This window comes from Triticum aestivum, chromosome 5D (genome assembly GCF_018294505.1).
Source record: "Triticum aestivum cultivar Chinese Spring chromosome 5D, IWGSC CS RefSeq v2.1, whole genome shotgun sequence".
NCBI lineage: Eukaryota > Viridiplantae > Streptophyta > Magnoliopsida > Poales > Poaceae > Triticum > Triticum aestivum.
Window position 1 is genome coordinate 246,527,284 of NC_057808.1, and position 25,100 is coordinate 246,552,383.

The following is a 25,100-nucleotide window of genomic DNA, read 5'->3' on the forward strand; positions in this document are numbered from 1 at the left end:
GCATAAATCGGTTCCTCCTAATGTGTTTCTAGATGTCCTGCATAACCCTTCTATCAAGTTACCATCAGAGGAAGACTTGGCTATTCGTGACCCGGAAGGACATTTGGTGGTGGCTCTTCGTGCTATACCTGACTGGATGATGCCTTATCTAGCTTACCTGACTCGAGGTGAGTTGCCTGTAGATGAAAATTTGGCGCAACAGATCACAAGGCGGTCTAAGTCCATGACTATTGTCAATGGCAATTACACAGCTGTAGCGTGACTGGCGTGTTCCAACGCCGCGTTTCTCCTGAAGAAGGCCGCGAAATCCTACAAGAAATTCATGCAAGTGATTGTGGTCATCCTGTCGGGTCACGATCTTTGGTGGCTAATGCTTTTCTTCATGGTTTTTTCTGGTTGATGCCTCATGCTGATTCAGAGGATATTGTTAGCAAGTGCGATGGGTGCTAGGAATTTGCAAGGCAAGCTCATGTGCCGGCTCAGGAATTGCGGATGATCCCAATCACTTGGCCATTTGCAGTCTTGGGGCTTGATCTGGTTGGGCCGTTCAAGAGGTCTAAAGATAAGAAGACCCACCTTTCGGTGGCAGTTGTTAAGTTTACCAAGTGGATTGAAGCAGAGCTAGTTAGCAATTGTGAACCATCGACTGCAGTTCAGTTTGTGAAAAAGCTTATTTTTCGCTTTGGTTATCCTCATAGTATCATCACCGATAATGGTACAAATCTGTTTAAAGGTGCTATGAAGGAGTTCTGTCAAAGAGAACACATCCGTCTTGATGTATCCTTAGTGGCTCATCCACAGTCCAATGGTCATGCAGAGCATGCTAACCAGGAGATATTATGAGGGATCAAGCCCCGGCTCATAGTTCCTTTGGAACAAACGTCGGGTTGTCGGGTTGAAGAGCTTCCTACAATCCTTTGGAGCATCAGGACCACCCCCAACAGATCAATAGGTTATACGCCCTTCTTCATGGTTTATGGTGCCGAGGCGGTTCTCCCAAGTGATATTCGTCATGACTTGCCCAGGGTGGCGGCTTACATTGAAGCAGACAATGAGACAGCGCGTCAAAACGCTTTGGACGCCTTGGATAAAGAACATGATATCGCAGCAACTCGATCGGCGATTTACCAACAAGACATGTGTCACTATCATAGCCACAGAGTTCGAAGCCAGACGTTCTAGGCAGGCAACTTAGTGCTCCATTGGATTCAAGATCAGACGGGCATGCATAATCTATCACCTCCATGAGAAGGACCCTTTGTGGTCAGCAAAAACCTCAACAACGGGTCATATTATCTCATCGACATACGTGAGCACAATAAGTCACGTACCTCTAAGGAGGAGACCAAGATTCCCTGGAATATTGCTCATCTTCGGCCTTATTATATTTGAGCCACTAGCTCCACTCATTGTGCATGCATATCAATGTATATATCTTTTATGATCAGTGTAATAAAGCCGACATCCCCGAAACTCGGGGTCTATGTCGTTTCATCTCATATATTGTGCATGAGTCTCTTCTTAGTTGATCATAAGGTCACTTGGTGGCTTCCAACTCACCAAGTTTAGCTATCTTACCCTCTTCACCAGCAAATAAATGCCACCATATGGGGTTAAACATGCCTGTCTGCTTGATGCTACTCCAAAAGGTGACCCGCCGTCCACTTGATAGTCAATCTTTTATTACCCTAAACCAGTCAAGGTTAAAACGGCAGCGTCTGTCACGTGAGAGCCAGCTTACAGAAAGCAAGGATAAACTCACCTGTCCATTTGCTGCTTCTCCGAATATGTGACCTGCCGTACTCTTGACAGTCAATCTATTATGACCCTAAACTAGTCAAGGTTAAAATGACAGATTATGTCACGTGAGAGCCGGCTTACCAGAAGTATGAATAAAACAAGGCTATTATGCCAAGCTTCTTTGAGGCAAGACTCGAGCTTCAAAAGCTGGTCTTTTGTCGAGGCTTAAAAGCCGACTTATAAATAATGTGATATACATATTTGTATTCTTTATCTCTGTCTTTGCAGGAATTTTATGTTCTTGATCATATTTATGCGTTTACGACTCAAAAGAAGTATAGGTTTGCATTAATCAGTACTGACCTCAGTATTGACTATGAGCTACCAGGTCATCACTTTTAAGTGGTCGCTATAGGCAAATTAGAACATACAATTACCAGCGATTATTCTTGATATTCAAAGTATAATATGCCCAAGCGGATTGGATGAACATAAATTTTCAATCAACAAGACAAACAAGTGTTGGATCAAATGATTAAACGTGCATGGAGGCATGACAAGGCAACCAAATGTTTTTAACTAAGCCTATTACAAGGCTTCAGTTGAGCACAAAAGTTTCAAGCAAAGTTTTTTAGGAGTTAAGTTACTCCTTTAAGCTGGCCTCTATGCCATCCCGGTTGGTACCCTCCGGGTTAACATCTTGTTGTTGTCCCGTCGTAGAGGTCCCTGGGTCATCCTAAGCCGACTCTTCGTCGTTTCCGATCTGAAGATGTTCCGAGGTCCAGCCGACACTTGTTAAAGCCACAAAGATTGCTTCATCGTTGATGATAGAGGAAGGGTCGATATCAGGGGGAAAATACGCTTACGCCTTTGCAGAGTCAGGTGTACGATGTCAAAGGCAGGCGGCTTGATTCGAGTGTTGTTGATGTCGTAAACCAGCTGGTACTTATTCAGATCAAGTTCTTGCGCAAGTTGACACGCCAATGGCCGCATTTCCTTGATACATTTGGCATAATCTGCTTCGATGAATGCAGACACATCATCTTTATACTCCAAAAACCCGCTAGCCATCTCTTGAGGGTCCAACTCTGTTTGATAAGCTTTTGCTCGGCTTAGCGCAAATATAGCTCCTACACAAGCAACTGACATCTTCGGCTCTTCAATCTGGTTGGGCATTATTGATAACTGATCTAGCACACTTTTTATAAGATGTGGTGGTTTTTTGCCATTTGATACAACCACAAGAGTGTGAAGACTTCTAGCATATAATTTTTCCGTCAAGGATAGACGGCTTTCAGCTTCATCTACATATTTTGCCCAAGGTTGGAACTCCTGGCACCTGCCATACATACAAAACATGAGTCGCTAGGCGAGTTACATTCAAACAGTTCAAGTTGCCAGGCGGGTCATTCCAATTGATTTAAAGTTTTACTTACCAAAGATAGCTTCAGTCATCTGAGAAATAAGGCATTTTAAGCCAGTCAACTCTTCAGTCACTGGCTTCAGCTGATCTTCGGTGTCTTGAGCTTTTTTCAGCAAAGTAGCCTTTTTAGTTTCAAAGGCGGATCTTTCTAATTCAAAATCCGCCTTGATTTTTTCAAGTTCTTTCAAGGAAGATTCCAAGCTTGATTCAGCTTTGGATCGCGCGGCTTGTTCTGATTCAAAGTCTTTTTTCAAGTCGGTAAAATTTGAGTCGGACAAAGATAATGCTTCCTGCCAAATAAACAAGATTTATTATTATCAGCTTCACTGGTTAAGCCGGCGACAATGGTTAACCTGGTGCTTGGGGCTATTTCATGTACGATAAATGCATACAAGTCCCAAGTAGATTGCAAGCAATATACTTGGCACTTGGGGGCTAATGTATGTTATTTTTTCTGTCTATTAAAGCATACAAGAAGACCCGGTTCATCTCATGAAGATAAGTCGGCCCTTGGGGGCTACAGGAATATTCTTCAAAGAGATCTTATTGAAAGATCCGGCTCATCCCGTGACGATAAGCCGGCCCTTGGGGGCTGCATGATGTTCTTTCAAGGAGTGTTCAAACGAACCGGCTTATCATTTGCATGATAACCCGACCCTTGGGGGTACGCTTTGGACTCTACAATTTTTTCTCTAAGTCTTAACCATACTCAAGATTTTCCTATGATCAAGACTCGGGGGCTACATAAGGATATATGACAAGAAGAATGGAGTGTACCTCGTATCTTTTCTTCATCATGTTGACTAAACTCGCCTCCATATCCCGGCTTGTAGCCAGGCGGCTTAACTAGCCAGCATGCAATTCCTCAGCACTGAGGTCTTCATAGTTTGGCAGCTCAAGCTTTGTTTTGCCCTTTTCAAGCAAGGGCGTTTCCTCCTTGGCGGCGTGCTTAGTTAGCATGTTGGAAGTTTCTGGTACTTTGTAACCGGCCCCAATAATGGCAATATTGTCAGTGCTCTTCTCAGGAGGAGTCTCTTCAGTTACTTTCGTGGGGCTTGAGGCAAGAATGGGGCTTGGCGGGTTAAGGTTGTCCGCCGGGTTAGCATCTGTATCCATGGCCTCAGAGGCCTTTGCTTCAGTCTACGGGGGTGGGTCACCCTGATTTATCATACTGGTCTTCAGGCTTTTCAACGTCTGCCTCAGGGGTCACTAAGACTTATTCTTCGGACTCAGGAATGTCAGGATTTGTGGATGACTCACCCATTTTCCTCTTCTTACTCTTGCCTTTGGCCCTGTGATCAGGATAATATGTTCAAAGACGCATAATGATAAGTTAAGCCGTCAAACAATAGGCACCATTACTTACCCCGGGTTAATAATGAAAGCCGGTAGCTGTGTTGAAGATGAGCCGCTTGAAGACGGCGACGACTCCTGATAATTCCAATCAGATGGTTTCAGAGGTTGTCTGATAAGGCCTGCTTTGGGCAAAGACGGACTTGGGCTATGTGGCACCTCGTTATGTCGCTTGACAGATGGTTCACGAGTCAGCCCGGCCATCAGATCGCCTAAGCTGCCACTCCGAGTTTGGCGCCTTGACTCATGCTGAGTTTTCTTCAAAATAAAGTATGGATCTAAGTGAGCATCTGGACGAGAAAATTTTACTTTCCGGATGACCCGCCGTATCTTCTTTGGAGGCAAGGAGACTAACCTGGAAGAGATGGAAATTACCTCAGCGTTCTGGGCCCGGCTTGTGGTTACCTCATCCTAAGAATAAGAGGCGTCGGCTAATTTGATAAAGAGGCGGCCAAGAGAGTTGAGTTCTACCTCTGATTGATCATCAGCATCTGCTGACTTGCCCACGGCAGTCGTCTCAGTTGCAGCGACGAGTTGTTTCTTCTTCCGGGTTGGTGCAGTTTTGGTTTTGGCTGCCTCAGTTTTCTTTTTTTTTTGGTCCAGAAGGCAGAACTGGGCTGCAAAAAATTAAAATGGTTAGAAGGAAACAATACAAAGTAAGATACGGATTTATAAGTCGGATATAAAGGAATGCTTACAAGTGGAGCCGGGTTGAGCTTGAAGAATGGTAACAGCCCGGTCTTGTTACAATTCTCTTAAGGCTCGCCAAGCAGACTCTTTACAGTTTTGTTAACTTCATCAGCGGTAAAATCATTAGAACTATACCGCTGAGGATCATTTGGCTCGCTTGAATATTCACACATTAAGCCAGGTCGGCGACTTAAAGGAAGGATTTTCCATGTAACCCAATACCGTGCCAGATCAACCCCTGTTAACCCATTGGCTAGCAAGACCCTCACTTTTGAATAAAGGGGGAGTGCTTCAGCGTGTTCCTCTAGAATAAGCTTGCTGGGCGAATCAAAATCCATGGGAAGGCGCTCAACTTTGTAACCCGACAAAGGGTTCTCATCAGCTGGGGCAGTATTTTTACAGTAAACCAAGTTTTAAACCATCCTTTAGGGTGACTTGGGAGGGTGGCTAAAGGAAAATCGCCATCTCTGCGTCTCTGGATTGAGATTCCACCAAGTGTTAAGCTCAGGCCATCGGCGCATTTAGTTTGGTGGTTCATGTAGAAAAATCCTTTGAAGAGAGCGACAGTGGGCTCCATTTGCAGATATGATTCACAAAAGATTTGAAAGTGGCAAACATTGGATATGGAGTTTGGGCCCAAGTCCTGAGGATGAAGGTTGAGATAGTGCAAGACGTCTAGAATTTTTTTTTTACCCGGGTGGAGTGAAGCCTCTAAGGATATGGTCAGTAGAAACCACAACCTCCCCTTCGCCAGGTTTAGGAATGTCATCCCCTTGACTGGATCGCCAGCCAATTTCTTCCTGAGCCGCCAAGAGACCTTGGTCTTGATAATCTTTAAGGATGGCCTCGGTGACTAAGGAAGGCACCCAAATGCAAATAGTGGTTTTCGCCATACCGAGTCGCTTAAATACAATGGAAGGCTGCGGAAATATAATATGGCGGGTGTCGTGGATTTAACACAACAGATGTACTAGCGAAAGGACTTAGTCGTGGATCCATCGCAACTAGGATAGCTTAAAGGGGTTAATCAGGACAGAGGACACAAAGAGTTTATACTGGTACAGCCCCTCGCGGTGGAGATAAAGGCCTATTCCAGTTTGGGATTGTATTGCTTGGTTTTCGATTACCAGGGAGCGAATACGCTTGACCTAGTCCTCAATCTCTTGTTTCTTGTCCTTAACGCGCCATCGGGTCACCCCTTTATATACACAGGTTGATGCCCGGCGGCTTACAGAGTCCCTGCTGGCTCATACACAACGTGTCCGGCTCGGTGACTAACTAAGCTTGCCTTACAATACAAGTTATACATATGGCAGTTCGTCCTCTTGGGCCTCAAGCCACCTCTAGGTCTTGGGCCATCAATAGGCTTGTCATGACCCGCCATCTTCATTTATAAGTCGCCAGTGGTATGACCCGGCCCCTCTGGGCGGGTTATACCCAGTAGTTATATCCCCAACATTAGGCCCCAGGTTGATTTGAACATGTTCACATCAATCTTCAATACTTGACTTAGCAGAATCTTGCGTCATCATTTTTTATGAATTTGCTATAACCCGCCATGATGTTAGCTCACAGAATCATGTTAACCCGCCATGACGTCATCTTGCATTAACCTCACACGAAGCTTAGAACATCTCAATAGATCTTTATCTATAATGGAGTTTCCGAAATTCGAGGCACCCGTGCAGCCACATAATCACTTTTTTGGCATCCTCGATTCCTGTGCATGCCTGTTATCCATCTCCTTATAAATAGGGACAAGGGTCCTTTTCATTTTCCCCCCTTGCCTCCTCGTCTTTGTCTTCCAACTCCCAACTCCTCCGCAGACTGAGCTCGGCCGCCGTCGACCTTCGTTTGTTGCACCAACTCAGGCCGCTGCATCAGCCTGACTAGACCAGAGAACTCCGGTGCACCAGCACTGTCCATCAGCGTCTGTAAGTACTCATCTCCTTTTACCTCAGATCCGCATTAGGGTTTGTTTTGTTCATCGGTGTTCTTCGTTTTGTCCTTTAGCTCAAATAGCTTTTTGATCTGAACATGGTATGAAACTTGTGCGATAGTAGTTTAGCATTCGTTTTTATCATCAGAATACCTTCTCTCCATCGAAGATCTCATCGGAGCACACAAACTTTTCTGTTGCTGCCACCTTAGGTTTACAATTTTCTGCATTTTTTGAATTGCCGCAGATCCAAAATTACAGCTCCAGTCTGTGAAATCTGTTTGTCCATCACTTAGCAAAATTTGCACTAATAAATCTGAAGTACCATAACTGTCATGACGGCTTATACCATAAACCGTGGTCCACCATATAACATTAGGCCCCATTTAAGCCGCCATCATACGCTTCATAACTTGCATAACCCGGCAATATACTCCGGTTTAACCATGCTTGCTTATTCATCCTCATAATTTGGTTCTGCACAATGTTTTTGACTTTTAAACGCTGGTCGGCTTAACAAGATAATCCTTAACCCGGTAGGTACCATTAATCCTCTTTTAAGCTGCCAAATGAATATCTGCGTACTTCAGTACTCATCTTCCGACTTAACATGATGACTGCTTATAACACTTCACTTTTGAATCAATGATCCGGTTTAACAGCATAATCTTAAACTGATAATATTCCTTTCTTTTAGGCCTTCACCCTCAAGATGGGCAAGACTGTCACTGCATGCAACTGGGTCGTTTCCCGTGTCACCGAAGAAGATTTGAACGAGTATGTTCAAACAAGTGTCCTGGCCAAAAAAGATGTCATGCATTGGAGAGTCCCAGGCATTGAAACTCCTCCTGAGCCCAAGGATAGTGAAGTAATTGTCTTCACTGATCATATGCTCCGGGGCTTCAGCCCCCCCAGCTCAAAATTCTTCCGTGATGTGCTGAATTTTTTCAAGCTCCGTCCACAAGACAACGGACCAAATTCCGTTCCAAACATCTGCAACTTCCAAGTATTCTGCGAGGTGTACCTTCAACAGGAGCCCACTGTCGAACTATTCAAGGAATTTTATTATTTAAACCGGCAGAACGAATTCACAGATGGACCCAGCCTGGAGTTAGGCGGCATTTCTATTCAGCGACGGAAAAATGCCACTTTCCCAGCCGCCACTCTGCCCAGCCATCCCAAAGACTGGAACCAAACCTGGTTTTATTGCAAAGACACTTCTCCAGAAGGGGAAAATCCTTCTGCCGGGTTATCGCGCCAGCCGGCTTAGCAACAGGCATCCTCTTCTAGACCGCATCTGTACAGCAGAACGGAAGAAATATATGCTAGTCTTTTCAAAGATCCGGGCCTTGATGGCCAACGGCTTGACTGGAATTGATCCGGTTCGATGTTGGGTCGCCTGGAGAGTCTTGCCTTTAAGTCGTCGTCCCGGCTTAATGTATGAATACACCGGCGAGTTAAAAAATCCTCAACACCGCTGTCAGATTGAATTGACTGACGAAGACATCAATAACATGACCAAATCTCTGTTAAATGTGAGCTTGGAAGACTGCAGTAAAGTCGGATTGAATCCTTTTTGCGTTCTTAACAAACTGCCAGCTGTAAGCTTTTAACCAATTTCACAATTGAATCATACCTTCACTTATATTGCCTTTTCATACCCATTTAATTTTTGCAGGCCGATTCACCTTTTTGGACTAAGAAGCTGCAGGATAAGCCGGCCAAGAAACCTCGGACCAAGACCAAGGCTACTAAAAAGCTTGCCAAGAAGAAGTCCAATCCTTCCGAGTTATTCGACTTGGATGATAATGATGAGTCGGAGGTAACACTTGACTCCCTTGGCTCATTTTTTGTACATCTTATTGATAATGATTGCTATCAGGATGATGCGGCCGGAAGCCAAGCCAGTGCTGAAGAGCTAACTATCCTTTCCTCTGACTCTGAACCTTTGCCAAGATAGAAAGTTCGTCAAGCAAGCCAGGAAGTAAGGTTTTCTCATCCTTTAGCTTATTTGGATCCCAACTTTCTTTTGAAGAAGAAGCAACATGAAGCTCGTCGCACGACACAGAATAGTGGCGGCAGAATTCTTTCCTCCAGCTTACCAAACACCCCAGCGCCTTGCAAGCATCAACCGGAGGTTTCAAATATTTCTGACTTAGCTTATCCCAAGGCGGGTCTTTTTCGACAACCACTTAACCCGTCTGATTCAAATTATCAGGGAACATCTCATTCCTCCTCCGGCGACTCAACTGGGACTCAAATCCTGGCCTTCAAAACTGTGCCTGGATGAGAATGTTAAATCTATCCATTTTGAATCATGGACTTAATTGTCATATTAACTCTGTCTTATACTTCCTCTTCAGCGCTATGGCAAAGCCCAACAAGAAACAGAGAGTTGACAAACCGGCTAAAGAACCCAAGATTGTTAATCCGGAGAAACATGCTGCATCCGAGACTCTGCACCAAGTGTCAGAAATTGCTGTGGATGCCCCCCTCCAGAGGTCCACCCCGTTACCCAAGATGCCATGGACGTTGATCCAGAAAAAGACAAACCGCCCAGTCCTGCTCAATCGGCTCAGGAAACTAAGGATAGAATGATTACTGGGATGGCTTATCAAGCCCCAGGCAACCCCATTTCCCTATCCAAACATAGCGCCAAAGAGGAGTTCTCTGCTGTTGATAAGGCCCAATGGAAAGTGGACTTGGAAGGCTATGCTCAATTTAGCGCTCAAGAGATTCACTCTGGTTATTTAAACCGCCTTCACACCAGCCGTGACTTTGAAGCCGACCTGGTCAACCTTATGAAGGAACGCTTTGAGGTAATCCAGCACAATCCTCTTCATATAACTATACCCCTATCAGCCGCCAAGTCTATAGAATATGATAGAATTGAATATACTGTAGACTTTTAGATAGTCATAAATAAATGAAGATCAAAACCAGTAGCCCCCAAGGGCCGGCTTAAACTATCAAGTTAAGCCGGGACTTCAAATAGCAGTGATCAACTTTGCACCTGTAGCCCCCAAGGGCCGGTTTAATCAGCATGAATAAGCCGAGACTTATCACCATGGCTGAAAATAAAATCCAAGTATGTAGCCTTTATAAACCGGATCACATCATTTTGCCCGGGTCATCATAGAATACTGTCTTGAAAAAGCGCACTAGGCATTATCCCCCAAGTGCCAAGGAAAATACTTGTATTGTGCTTGGGACTTCAAAAATAATCATGATCATAATACCTTCCGTTTTGTTCATGTCGCAGGCTGAACTAAATGAGAAGGAATCCCAAGTCAAAGATCTGAGGGCCAATATTTTTTTTCGAGAGTACGCCAATGGCGTACCATATTTTTATAGAAGGTAGAAAGCATAATTACAAAAAGTGTGGCTCGAGTGCGCACACATGGCCATACAGACACAACACCAACACCACCTAGCACGCCTAAGCTAATTCCTCACAAATCGTTGTAGGCCACCAACACCACCACCTGCTTGCCTCCACTCGGCTACCTCACCAAGAATCATAGTGGCAAGCTCCCTAGCATCCTTTTGTTGATCGACTCGGTTAAAGACCCTAGCATTACGTTGCTTCCAAAGATCCCACATGCCCGCAATGAGCAACGTGTCAAACCCTCGCTTGTCATCCTTGTGGAATTGTTTTCTCTCTATCAACCACCATTCAAGGGTCATATCATCAGGTAGACGGTCCTGCACGTTGATGCGGAGCGTGTCCTAAATGAGGAACCAAACCTCACGCGCATATCCGCATGTCGACAGAATGTGATCTACATTGTCCTCATCTTGCAAACACGTGTAGCAAGCTGATGGCTCATCCTGCAGGCCGTGTCTTGCGCGGCGGTCGGAAGTCCAGAGCCTATACTGCATCGCTAACCAAGCGAAAATCTTGCACTTAAGCGGGGCCCAGCTCCTCCACACACACGCGCTCATAGGCGATCTTGGCATTCCAGAGCATAAGCTGGCATAGATAGCGCGAGCAGAGTACTGACCCGTAGCCTTGCAAGTCCAGGTGAACCCGTCCTCTTGGTCCTGATTTCTCTCCACCATTGTGATCGCATGGCAAAGATGCACAAACTGCAATTGCGCCATGAAGGAAGTAACCTGACAGTCCCATTGCCATCTATCATTGGTCAGTGCCTATTGCACAGTCCTTGTATTTGCCACCCTCGGCTGCACGGTGTCTTGCAACAAAGGAGCGACATCAGCTACGGCAAATCCATGTATCCATCGGTCTCGCCAAAAGAGAACCCGGTCTCCCATACCGACTGTGATATGCACAAGGCTGTCAAAGAGCTCTCGAGTGTCCCTATCCTCAATCATATGCAGCCCTTGCCACAGTCTGCTAGGCTCCATGCGCTTAAGCCACTCCCACCTGACTCTCAATGCCAAAGCTTGCCAATTGAGGTTTTTTATGCCAAGTCCTCTGTAGCACTTTGGCCGGCAGATGGTATCCCACGCGACTAGGAATTGGCCACCATTCATCTTATCCTTTCCAGCCCAAAAGAAAGATCTCATCCACTTGTTAATTTCCTCAAACACCCACGCCGGAGCATCCGCAATCATAAGGTGGTGAATAGGTTTTTTCGAGATGACGGATTGCACCAAGATGAGTCTCCCCGGCCTCTGGATGAGACCCCTTTGCCAAGCTGGGACAAAGTACCGGACCTGATCCAACATTGGCTGCCATCTGCCCTAGTTAGGATTTTTATTGCAAGCTGCAAGCCAAGGTACTTGCAAGGGAAATCTGCCTGATTGCACTCTAGAAACGTAGCCACTCTGGCTTTATCTTCATGGTCTCCTCGGATCGCAATTGCCGATGACTTCCTGTAATTTACTCGAAGACCCGAGGCAGTGCCAAAAGCATCAAGGGCATTCCTTATGAAGCTCAGATCCATACTAGTTGGCTTGATGAACATGGCCATGTCATCAGCATATATGGACAATCTCTGCATTGGAGATATCCCAGGTGTCGTACTGACCACTCCCACTTCAGTAGCCTTTTTAATCATGGCCGTCAAGACGTCCATGGCAATGACGAATAGCATCGGGGAGATTGGGTCTCCTTGCCGGAGCCCACAAGTGTGTGCAAAGCTCTCACCTGGAATTCCATTGACAATGATCTTTGTACTAGCTGTTTGTAGTAGAATGGCAACCCATCTCATCCACCGAGTGCCAAATCCTTTGGCTTCCATGACATCAAATAGGAAAGGCCATGACAAGGAGTCAAAAGCTCTCGAAATATCCAACTTAAGGAACACCGCCGGGGCTCTCCTAGCATGTAGCTTCCTAGCCACTTGCCTCACTAGGAGGAAATTGTCATGTAGATGTCGGCCTTTGATGAAAACCGATTGGTTAGACTCCACAATGTCATTCATGTGCTTCCTCAGTCTATTGGCAAGAGCCTTAGCAAACAGCTTAGGGATGCTATGGGTAAGACTGATAGGATGATAGTCACCAATTTCCTCACCATCCGGCTTCTTTGGGATGAGCACTATGTGCGCCTTGTTGAGCTTCGCAAAACCTCTACCATCTCCCACATATAGCTTGCGTATGACAGCCATGACATCGTTCTTAATAATGTGCCATGCTTTTTGATAGAAGGCAGCAATATACCCATCCGGGCCTGGGCACGGTCCGGGGGCAGCTCCTTGATGACGCTCCAAACCTCTTCTTCCGTAATCATGGTCTCCAGCTCGCTAAGGTCCCGCGGCTATATACCCAGATATTGCAAGTCTAGTGAGTGTTCTCTAGCATGCTCAGAGCCAATCAATCTCTCATATGCCTCAAAGAAAGCCTTCTCCTTAAGCTCCTGATCAGTGATCAGCACACCATCCTTCTTGACATGAGCAATGAAGTTTTTGGAGCGACGTCCATCCGCCACCGCTTGAAACAATTTGGTGTTAGCATCCCCCTCCTTAAGCCATTTCATCCTGGATCTTTGCCGATCAATGGTACGCTCTAGAGCTGCGAGACCCAGCAGCGCTTGCTTCAAAGATTTCCGAAGCCAAATCTCAAGCTACCCCAGAGCTCTGTTCTCTTGAGCACAGTCGAGTCTATGTATCACCTCGCGCCACACGCATTAGAATCTTAACATTGCCCATTTTACGCTGGCCCCATGCCTGCAAGTGACGTGCGGTATTGCGCAGAAGAGTGTCAAGCCTCTTGTAAGGGTCCACTATGTCTGGGTCACAAACCCACGCTTCAGTAACAGCTTCCTCAAAACCATCCAATTTGGTCCAAAAAATCTCGAACCTGAATCTGAGCTTATGGCTGAACCCAACACTTGTGGTGAGCAGGAGAGGTGCGTGATCCGAGACCCCTGTAGACAGCGCCTGAAGCAGGTATTCTGCATTATCTAACTCCCAATCTACTGTGGTGAGAATTCTGTCAATCTTTGTCAGGGTCGGGGCATCTCTCTCGTTAGACCAAGTGTACCTCTTGCCGTGCATGTACATCTCCTTGAGCTCATGCTCACCCACAAAATCTCGAAACTTGCTCATCATCCTCCGATTTATGTTGGTATTATTCTTGTCTGTCACTCTGATGATCATATTAAAGTCACCCAGGACCATCCACGGTCCAAGGTATCCGACCCTCCGGTTCTTGAGATCCTCCAAAAACTGGGTTTTAAGCTCATCCCCTTGTGGGCCATACACCACCGTAATCCACCAAGGTTGCCCAACTTTTGTGTGCACCAAGCCGGTGAGAAAGTTGTCATTAAGCACAACATTGTCCACGGTGAGGGCTGTGCTATCCCATGTCAACAAAATCCCACCCCGCATGTCAACCGCCGGCAAATAAGCATGACCATCAAGTGATGGCCCCAAACATTGCATTACCATATATTGATCAATTACATCAAGTTTCGTCTCCTGTAGGCACGCCAAGTTCACTTTCACCGTGCTAACAAAGTCTCGAGCGGCCTTACGCTTCGCTGGATTGTTAAGGCCCCTAACATTCCAGCAGATTATTTGTGGGTGCATATCCATGGAAGATATATGTCACCAACACCGGAGGAAGACACCTAGTTTGCGCATACCACCATCGCCTGGCTCGCATGCAGCTCCTGAGCTGCCTGGATGGACTTGCCAAATAGGCCAGCAATGATCCGGACGTGTTGCTCTTTTAGTGGTGAGTCAAACAACGCCTTGATCTCTTGGATGACACCATCATCCACGGTTAGATCATCCGGGACCAAACCGAGAGTGTGCAGTAGCACATTTTCCGCCGGGTTCTCCTTAGTACGACTCGACGCTGAGCTCTTCTTCGTGGCCCTGGTGGTGCGCTTTGGTGGGAAGGGAATGGCATCTGGCCTTAACTTTGATGCTTCGACCTCTTTGAGGAGTGGTGGCGCAAGCTTTTTGATGATGTTGGAGCAAAACGTCTTCAGTTTAGCGTATGCGTCCGCCTCCTAGGCAGTCATGCCCTCCATTTCATCAACCTCATTGCCATTGGAAGAAACCGGCCCCAGCTGCATGGTCGTATCATTACCCAAGTGTTCAGCTTGCACTGCCTCCGTGCCACATGTACCATTAGTCTCCAGCGCAGCACCAATTCCAGCATCATCCGGCTGCGGCATACGAACTGTGCCCGCTTGCATAGCAATATCAGTATCCGGGGGAGGGGCCTGATCCGGGGGCAAGGACGTGCCCACGTTGCTGCATGGTGCATGGGCATGATTCCCATCGGGGGTCCCAGCAGGGCCCGCCACCTCTAGCGCGTTATTGGCTGGCGAACTCCCAGACTTGGGTGGGGCCGAAGTAGCCTTGCCCAAAACCGTGGCATGCGATCCACCCAATAACGCGCCCTGGCCCACAGGCTCACTTGGGATCAGCACCTCCTGAATGATTGGCAGTGGGGCCATCCTGTCCGCGCCAGCGTGCGGTGGGATCCATGGTGGGGGAACCAACTCCGTCCCCACCTCCGATGTGCACATGGTGGTCCTCGGACCCGTCCCATCCATCTTGTCGCTGTTGGTGGGATGACCGTTGTCCACACCCAACTGGCCATCTGTCGCCGCGGTGTTGGTGAGAGCTAGAGCGCCACACGCTTGCGGGATATCCTGTCCCACCTAGCCAGCTGTCTCAGCGTGGGTGGCGAGGACCAAATCCCCGTGCCCAGCAGAATCATCTTTCCTCGCGCCCGGTGTGCTTGCCCCGCGTCGAGCTCCGTTGTTGCCGCCTTGCGAGTTCGAATTCCTGCCAGTCCTCGTCCCAGAATCATCTACCGGACCCACCTCTCGCGTCAGCCGGTCAAAAATAGAGCTTCTGACGGATAACCTCTGCCGCACCGTCAGGGGAGACCCCACCGGCGGCTCCACCTGTCGGGCAGCCATCGGCGGCAGCCGCCACGCCTGGCCAGCCCCGCCCACAGCGCCCTGCGAGCCGATGCCAGCAGAGGCCACACCCATCTCCGGCGAGCCCCTCCTATCCCGAACACCGAACTGCCATGGCGGGCAATGAGCATGCGCGGCGCCGCCAGCGCCACCACCAGAACCACCGAACGGCCCTCCATCGGAGCCAAGGATGTCGCTTTGTCCGCTGTCCGACGAAGCAACCAAGAACAGCGGCTCCTCCTAAGCTCCGAACTCAGTCACCGAATCAAGGTGGATCAAGACCTTGTACTGCAGCAACGCAGGCTCCATCAGGGGATCAACGAGACCCGGCTCGGGAATGGCCAGCCAGCGAAGGGTGGGGATCGACTCCGGGTGCGCCGTCCTCGCCGACAGGTTGAACGCGGACAGGTTTTGACGGGAGTACGTCTCCGGCGCCACCGTGTCCACAAGGCAAGCAGAGCCAAGGAGGTCCTCCGCCACCTCCCGGTCCCATGCATGCGGCAGGATGCCCTCGAGGACGAGATCAACCTTGTACCGAAGCACAGCGTGCACCGCCAGAGCTTGGCGAGTCCACTGCCGGAAGTAGAGACGCACGCCCTGATGCTGGAGGAACGGGTGCGAGCCCACGCTGTTGCGGTGCTCAGGGCGCGCGAAGATGACCAGGAAATCTTCCGGCCAGAAGTCATGCACCGAGACCCAGTCCGAGTCGATGTCGGCCTCCGCCGCCAGAGCATCAACGACGAATTGTGGGGAAATGCCTCGCCTTGCGCCACCAACATAAGAAACCATGGCATACTTCAGCCGGTTCTCCAGTTCACCCATGGAGCGGGAGCGACGAACCACGCAGAGATCCGAGGGGAGCATCTCTTCGTATGGGGGGGACAGCAGCCTAGGTGCCGTGAGACGCGGCCACGCCGGGGCCGGCACCTGCTCCGGGATCAACGGCGGGGGAGGCGGGGAGGGGAACTGGGGCCGGCCAGCCGACGAGCGGGCACCGGGTCTCTGCGTGCCACCTTTGCTGCCACCGCACGCCGCAGCTCCTCGACTGGGGAGGGGCTCCGTGGACGCTTGCAGTCCTTGGCGCCATGTCCCAGCAAACCACAACGAAAGCAGACGATTTCGTTGGTGCAGTCGGACTTGAAGTGTCCCTCCCGAAGGCACTTGAAGCAGAGCGTCTCCGTGCCCGACGAGATCTCCTGGCGCGCATGCTGACGCGAGGTGTGGTGGGAGCCATGCGCATCCGGGGAATGCCTCCGCCTCCAAAGCTCCTTCCTGGAGGGCCTCGGCTGGTTCCATGGCGCGGCTGGCGGCACCCCCACCGCCAGGGAAGGAGGAGGAGGAGGCCCATGCGAGGGGGGCAAGCGGCGAGCCCTGGGCGTGGAGCAACCCCGAGCTCTCGGAGATGCCCAGACCTGACACGACGGGGAGCTCCCCGCTGGGCCTGAACGACGAGTTGACGGAGCCCGGGCTACCAGCCATGGCGGGCGGCGGTCAGAGCAGGAGGGTGGACGCCGCGGTCGGAGTGACCCGCGGGGGGGGGGGGGGGGCGGTGGACGCCGGCGCCGGAGTAGCGCGCGGCGGGGGAGGGGAGCGGGCTAGGGGGTGTGTTCTTCTTTGCTTTCCTTGTGAGTCGTGTTAAGCGCGAGATACCAGGGCCAATATTCAAACTCAACAATCTGAGACTTCAAAAGCCAAATAAGAGCTAAAGACTGCATTGGAAAACATTGAGCAGTTGAAACAAAACTTCAGTACTGATAAAATCGGCTGAGAGACCAAGAAGGCAGTTGTATTAAAAAGAGCAGAGGATGCCGAAGCAGCCCTTGAACCAGTAACTGACGAGTTGTCCGATTTAAAGCATCAAATCAACAACATGACAACGACCATCTTCGGTAAGTAACGAACAATACTTTCCTTTGCACCAACAGTATATCATAATCATTTGCCGGTTTACCAATAATTTTACTGATGTAGGCTCCCGAAGCACCAAGTTGGGTTCAGACATGTGCATGAAGCTTAAGTCTGTCTATACTCTGGTAGAGCGGGTATACACTGGCGCTCAACGGACAATCGCTGCTGCTATTCATAAGAAACATCTGCCCTCCCTCATCAAGGAAACACTAGAGAAGCTATCGGTACTGCCCCAAAGAATTGAAGAGATAAAGCGATCAGCCGCCAGAGCCGGCGCCATGACTGCACTAAGCCCGGCAAAGGCATGGCAAGAAGATCTTGATCCAGAGGATTTAGCCAATGGCTGCCCTAGTGTGAAAGAAGACGGGTCTCCCTTCTGCGCAGATGATTTTGCAAAAATAGCAAGGGAAATGCGTCCATTAGCAAGCAAGATGGTCGAAGAAATAGATCTATCCCAATATTAGGCGGCTTATGACGCTGAGAACAAGAAGGTGAAGGCACCGGTTCATCAAGAGGTGGATCTCATCCCACTGACTCGTAAGAATCCCTTCGCTTCTGACATTAATCCATCAAGTCTTATAGATGACGAAGCTATGTTTAGAGCTTTGACCGGTATCAATTGGGCTACGCCTGACTTCCAGCCAATGGGTAATCAAGGAGAAGAAGAAGAAGCGCAGGATGACCCGGAGGCTTCGACCCGCAAAGACGAGGAGTCTTAATTCATGAGCCGGCTTACCAGCCATAGCATTTGGATGCTATATCTCAAAAACACTTATCCTTTTGGGCCGTTAGATGCCTTGTAATAGGCTAGTTAAACAACAATGATCTGTCGTGCCATCGTGCACGCTTTATTTGCATAACACTACCGATCCATCATTCGAAGATCTGCCACTTATGCTTATAATACCATCAATTATGCTGACCATACTTATCATTTTTTCCTGCACATAAGCAGATAACAGGTGCCCGGGCGGTTTACCCTAGGGCGGTTCATAATACCCTATAGAAAAACCACTGGTGACTTAATAGTCCATAACCAGGGCATGTTTATTAAAACCTCATATAATTACAACAAAATAAATATCATACCTGTGATATTTGTTCACACTGCCGGCTTATCATGCGACATCTTAGAGCACAACGCCCAAAGTCTTAGAGCACAACGCCCTATTCAATTTATTCATACCGCCGGCTTACAACGCCACATGCAGCAAGGGTAACATCCCAAAGCTTAGAGCACAGAACCCCAAGCACATAATCATCACACACTGGCAACTTAAAGTCCAAAGCCAGGTCGGGGTAACAAAACTCCGGATAGATTCATATATGAATCATGAGGCAACATGGCCCTAATCGATGTTCCACCATATACCATCATGGCGCCAAAGATGAACCTCAAAAAATGTTCAAAGCAAATATAAAGCAGAAAAAACAAGGCATTCATAGGCTGCCAAGCCTCAATGTCAAGTGCTATTCAAGGGCCGCATAGCCGCTGAGTTAGACCTTAATTCAAACCCGTAAGCTGGACCTCACATGACCAATCGCCGTTTTAACTTTGAAAAATTCAGGGTTTTATAAGATTGATTGTCAAGAGTACGGCGAGTCATTCCAGGATTACCTGGTCGGAGTGGCAGGCAAACAAAGGCAGGATAACCCGGATTTTTGGTGAATACACCTGGCGTCCAAGCCTATTACAAGGGACAACAAAGCTCTTGTTCATTAACAAGGAGCCCCCATGTAATATTTCATTCTAGGCATATAAGTCGAAATAGTAGGGTAGTCATAGCTATGCTCAATGAGCAGGAAGCCCGCAAGTATTTTGTAATTATGGCGTACAAGCCGGATCAAGAGGGTAGTCATAGCTATGTTCAATAAGCAGGAAGCCCCCAAGTGATCGTATGAAGTGACAATAAAGACTCATATTCTCATAAATGAAACGACAGAGGCCCTGAATTATCAGGGATGCCGGCTTTATTATATTCATCATAATATATATTGACAAAGTATGTACATCACAAGAGCCAGTGGCTCGGATGTAATAAGGCCGAAGATGAGCAATGTTCCACGGCCGACGGGTCTCCTCCTCAGATTTGCGTGAGTCCTTGTGCTCTCGAACATCAATGAGGTAGTATGATCCGTTGTTCAGATTTTTGCTGACCACAAAGGGCCCTTCCCAAGGTGGGGATAGCTTGTGCATGTCAGTTTGATCCTAGATGAGTCAGAGCACCAAATATCCTTCTTAAAAGGTTCTGGTTTTAACCCGGCGGATATGATAACGATGCAGATCTTGCTGATAAATCACCGAATGAGCCGCCGCAAGGTCACACTCCTCATCCAACAGGTCAAGAGCATCCCGTCGTGCTTTTTCATTATCAGCTTCAACATAAGCCGCCACACGGGGTGAGTCATGACGGATGTCACTAGGGAGAACCGCCTCTGCTCCGTAAACCATGAAGAATGGCGTGTAACCCGTAGATCTATTGGGGGTAGTATTGATACTCCATAGCACTGAGGGCAATTCCTCCACCCAACAACCCGGCATCCTCTGCAAAGGGACCACAAGCCGGGGCTTGATGCCTTGCAAAATTTCTTGATTGGCTCTTTCAGCTTGGCCATTGGACTGGGGGTGAGCCACTGATGATACATCAAGACGAATATGCTCTCGTTGACAGAATTCTTTCATAGCACCCTTGGACAGGTTAGTGCCATTATCGGTTATAATGCTGTGAGGATAGCCAAACCGGAAAATCACCTTTTTGATGAATTGAATCACTATTGTCGCGTCACACTTACTAACCGGCTCTGCCTCAACCCACTTTGTGAATTTGTCAACCGCCACCAAAAGGTGGGTCTTTTATCTTTTGACCTTTTGAAAGGTCCAACCATATCCAGCCCCCAGACCGCAAACGGTCAAGTGATTGGAATCATCCTCAATTCTTGAGCCGGCACATGAGCTCGTCTTGAAAATTTCTGACAAACATCACATTTACTGACCAAATCCTCTGCATCAACATGAGCCGTCAGCCAATAAAAACCATAATGGCAAGCCTTGGCTACGAGTGACTTAGAGCCGACATGATGACCACAATATCCTATAAGAATCTGTCGTAGAATCTCACGGCCTTCCTCAGGAGAAACATGATACGTCCATTTTGCATCATGCTTTTATATCGATATTTATTGCATTATGGGCTGTTATTACACATTATGTCACAATACTTATGCCTATTCTCTCTTATTTTACAAGGTTTACATAAAGAGGGAGAATGCCGGCAGCTGGAATTCTGGGCTGGAAAAGCAGCAAATATTAGAGACCTATTCCGCACAACTCCAAAAGTCCTGAAACTCGACGGAAGTTGTTTTTGAAAATAATAAAAATACTGAGCGGAAGAAATACCAGAGGGGGCCCACACCCTGGCCACGAGGGTGGGGGCACGCCCTACCCCCCTGGGCATGCCCCCTGCCTCGTGGGCCCCCTGTTGGCCCTCCGGCGCCCATCTTCTGCTATATGAAGTCTTTCGTCCGAAGAAAAATCATAAGCAAGCTTTCAGGACGAGACTCCGCCGCCACGAGGCGGAACCTTGGTGGAACCAATCTAGGGCTCCGGCGGAGCTGTTCTACCGGGGACACTTCCCTCCGAGAGGGGGAAATCATCGCCATCGTCATCACCAACGCTCCTCTCATCGGGAGGGGGCCAATCTCCATCAACATCTTCACCAGCACCATCTCCTCTCAAACCCTAGTTCATCTCTTGTACCCAATTCTTGTCTCTAAGTCTGAGATTGGTACCTGTAGGTTGCTAGTAGTGTTGATTACTCCTTGTAGTTGATGCTAGTTGGTTTATTTGGTGGAAGATCATATGTTCAGATCCATTATGCATATTAATACTCCTCTGATTATGAACATGAATATGCTTTGTGAGTAGTTACGCTTGTTCCTGAGGACATGGGAGAAGTCTTGCTATTAGTAGTCATGTGAATTTGGTATTCGTTCGATATTTTGATGAGATGTATGTTGTCTCTCCTCTAGTGGTGTTATGTGAACGTCGACTACATGACACTTCACCATTATTTGGGCCTAGAGGAAGGCATTGGGAAGTAATAAGTAGATGATGGGTTGCTAGAGTGACAGAAGCTTAAACCCTAGTTTATGCGTTGCTTCGTAAGGGGCTGATTTGGATCCATATGTTTCATGCTATGGTTAGGTTTACCTTAATACTTCTTTTGTAGTTGCGGATGCTTGCAATAGGGGTTAATCATAAGTGGGATGCTTGTCCAAGTAAGGACAGCACCCAAGCACCGGTCCACCCACATATCAAATTATCAAAGTACCGAACGCGAATCATATGAACGTGATGAAAACTAGCTTGACGATAATTCCCATGTGTCCTCGGGAGCGCTTTTCTCTATATAAGAGTTTGTCCAGGCTTGTCCTTTGCTACAAAAAGGATTGGGCCACCTTGCTGCACTTTATTTACTTTTGTTACTTGTTGCTCGTTACAAATTATCTTATCACAAAACTATCTGTTACCTATAATTTCAGTGCTTGCAGAGAATACCTTGCTGAAAACCGCTTATCATTTCCTTCTGCTCCTCGTTGGGTTCGACACTCTTACTTATCGAAAGGACTACGATAGATCCCCTATACTTGTGGGTCATCAAGACTCTTTTCTGGCGCCGTTGCCGGGGAGTGAAGCGCCTTTGGTAGGTGGAATTTGGTAAGGAAAAATTTATATAGTGTGCTGAAATTTATTGTCACTTGTTACTATGGAAAGTAATCCTCTGAGGGGCTTGTTCGGGGTATCTTCACCCCGACCAGTAGAGCAAAGAGTTGCTCCTCAACCTACTGAACCTATGAACCTGCTGAAAATGAAAATGTCTACTTTGAAATTCCTTCGGGTATGATAGAAAAACTGCTAGCTAATCCTTTTGCAGGAGATGGAACATTACATCCTGATGAGCACCTAATATATATGGATGAAGTTTGTGGATTATATAAGCTTGCAGGTATGCCCGATGATGTTATCAAGAAGAAGGTCTTCCCTTTATCTTTGAAGGGAGATGCGTTGACATGGTATAGGCTATGTGATGATATGGGATCATGGAACTACAAACGATTGAAATTGGAATTTCATCAGAAGTTTTATCCTATGCATCTTGTTCATCGTGATCGTAATTATATATATAATTTTTGGCCTCGTGAAGGAGAAAGCATCGCTCAAGCTTGGGGGAGGCTTAAGTCAATGTTATATATTTCTTGTGCTCTCAAGATAAATGATTATCCAAAAAATTTATGCTCGGCTTTCTGATAACAATTGCACCATGCTCTATACTTCTTGTGCTGGCTCTTTTATGATGAAGACTATTGAATTCAAATGGGATTTATTGGAAAGAATTAAACGCAACTTTGAATATTGGGACCTCGACGAAGGTAAGGAGTCGGGTATAACACCTAAGTTTGATTGTGTTAAATCTTTTATGGATACCGATGTTTTCCGTAAATTTAGCACTAAATATGGACTTGACTCTGAGATAGTAGCTTCTTTTTGTGAATCTTTGCTGCTCACGTTGATCTCCCTAAGGAGAAGTGGTTTAAATATCATCCTCCCATAGATGTAAAAGCAGAAGCACCTATTAAAGTTGAAGAAAAGACTATCACTTATAATGATCCTATTGTTCCTACTGCTTATGTTGAGAAACCACCCTTCCCTGTTAGAATAAAGGATCATGCTAAAGCTTCAACTGTGGTTCGTAAAAGCAATATTAGAACTTATACACCTCCTGAGCAAGTTAAAGTTGAACCTAATATTGCTATTGTTAAAGATCTCTTGGCTGATAATATTGATGGGCATGTTATTTATTTCTGTGATGAAACTGCTATAATTGCTAAACCTTGTGCTAAAGATAAACATAGACCTGTGGTAGGCATGCCTGTTATTTCTGTTAAAATAGGAGATCATTGTTATCATGGCTTATGTGACATGGGTGCTAGTGCTAGTGCAATACCTATTGACTTATACAAAGAAATTATGCATGATATTGCACCTGCTGAGTTAGAAGAAATTGATGTTACAATTAAACTTGCCAATAGAGATACTATTTCACCAATTGGGATTGTTAGAGATGTTGAAGTCTTGTGTGGGAAAACTAAATATCCTGCTGATTTTCTTGTTCTTGGTTCCCCACAAGATAGCTTTTGTCCCATTATATTTGGTAGACCCTTCTTGAACACTGTTAATGCTAAGATAGACTGCAAAAAGGATGTTGTTACTGTTGGTTTGGATGATATGTCTCATGAGTTCAACTTTTCTAAATTTCGTAGACAACACCATGAAGAGGAATTGCCTAGTAAAGATGAAATTATTGGTCTTGCTTCTATTGTCGTACCTCCTAGTGATCCTTTAGAACAATATTTGCTAGACCATGAAAATGATATGTTCATGAATGAAAGAAGGGAAATAGATGAAGTATTCTTTAAACAGGGACCTATTCTGAAACACAACTTGCCTGTTGAAATCTTAGGGGATCCTCCTCCACCCAAGGGTGATCCCGTGTTTGAGCCTAAACCATTACCTGATACCCTTAAATATGCTTATCTTGATGAAAAGAAGATATATCCTGTTATTATTAGTGCTAACCTTTCAGAGAAGGAAGGAAGAAAAATTATTGAAAACTCTGAAGAAGCACCGTGCTGCTATTGGATATACTCTTGATGATCTTAAGGGCATTAGTCCCACTCTATGCCAACACAAAATAAATTTGGAGAAAGATGCCAAACCAGTTATTGATCATCAGCGACGGCTGAATCCTAAGATGAAAGAAGTGGTAAGAAAGGAAATACTAAAGCTCCTTGAGGCAGGTATAATCTATCCCGTTGCTGATAGTCAGTGGGTAAGTCCTGTCCATTGTGTCCCTAAGAAGGGAGGTATTACTGTCGTTCCTAATGATAAAGATGAATTGATTCCACAAAGAATTATTACAGGTTATAGGATGGTAATTGATTTCCGCAAATTAAATAAAGCTACTAAAAAAGATCATTACCCCTTACCTTTTATTGATCAAATGCTAGAAAGATTATCCAAACATACACATTTTTGCTTTCTAGATGGTTATTCTGGTTTCTCTCAAATACCTGTGTCAGCTGATGATCAAGCTAAGACTACTTTTACTTGCCCTTTCGGTACTTTTGCTTATAGACGTATGCCTCTTGGTTTATGTAATGCACCTGCTACCTTTCAAAGATGCATGAGGGCTATATTCTCTGACTTTTGTGAAAAGATCCGTGAGGTTTTCATGGACGATTTCTCCGTTTATGGATCCTCTTTTGATGATTGCTTAAGCAACCTTGATTGAGTTTTGCAGAGATGTGAAGAAACTAATCTTGTCTTGAATTGGGAGAAGTGCCACTATATGGTTAATGAAGGTATTATCTTGGGGCATAAAATTTCTGAAAGAGGTATTGAAGTTGATAAAGCTAAAGTTGACGCTATTGAAAAGATGCCATGTCCCAAGGACATCAAAGGTATAAGAAGCTTCCTTGGTCACGCCAGATTTTACAGGAGGTTCATTAAGGACTTCTCAGAAATTTCTCGGCCTCTGACTAATTTATTACAAAAAGATATACCATTTGTCTTCGATGATGATTGTGTAGAAGCATTTGAAATACTTAAGAAAGCATTGATTTCTGCACCTATTGTT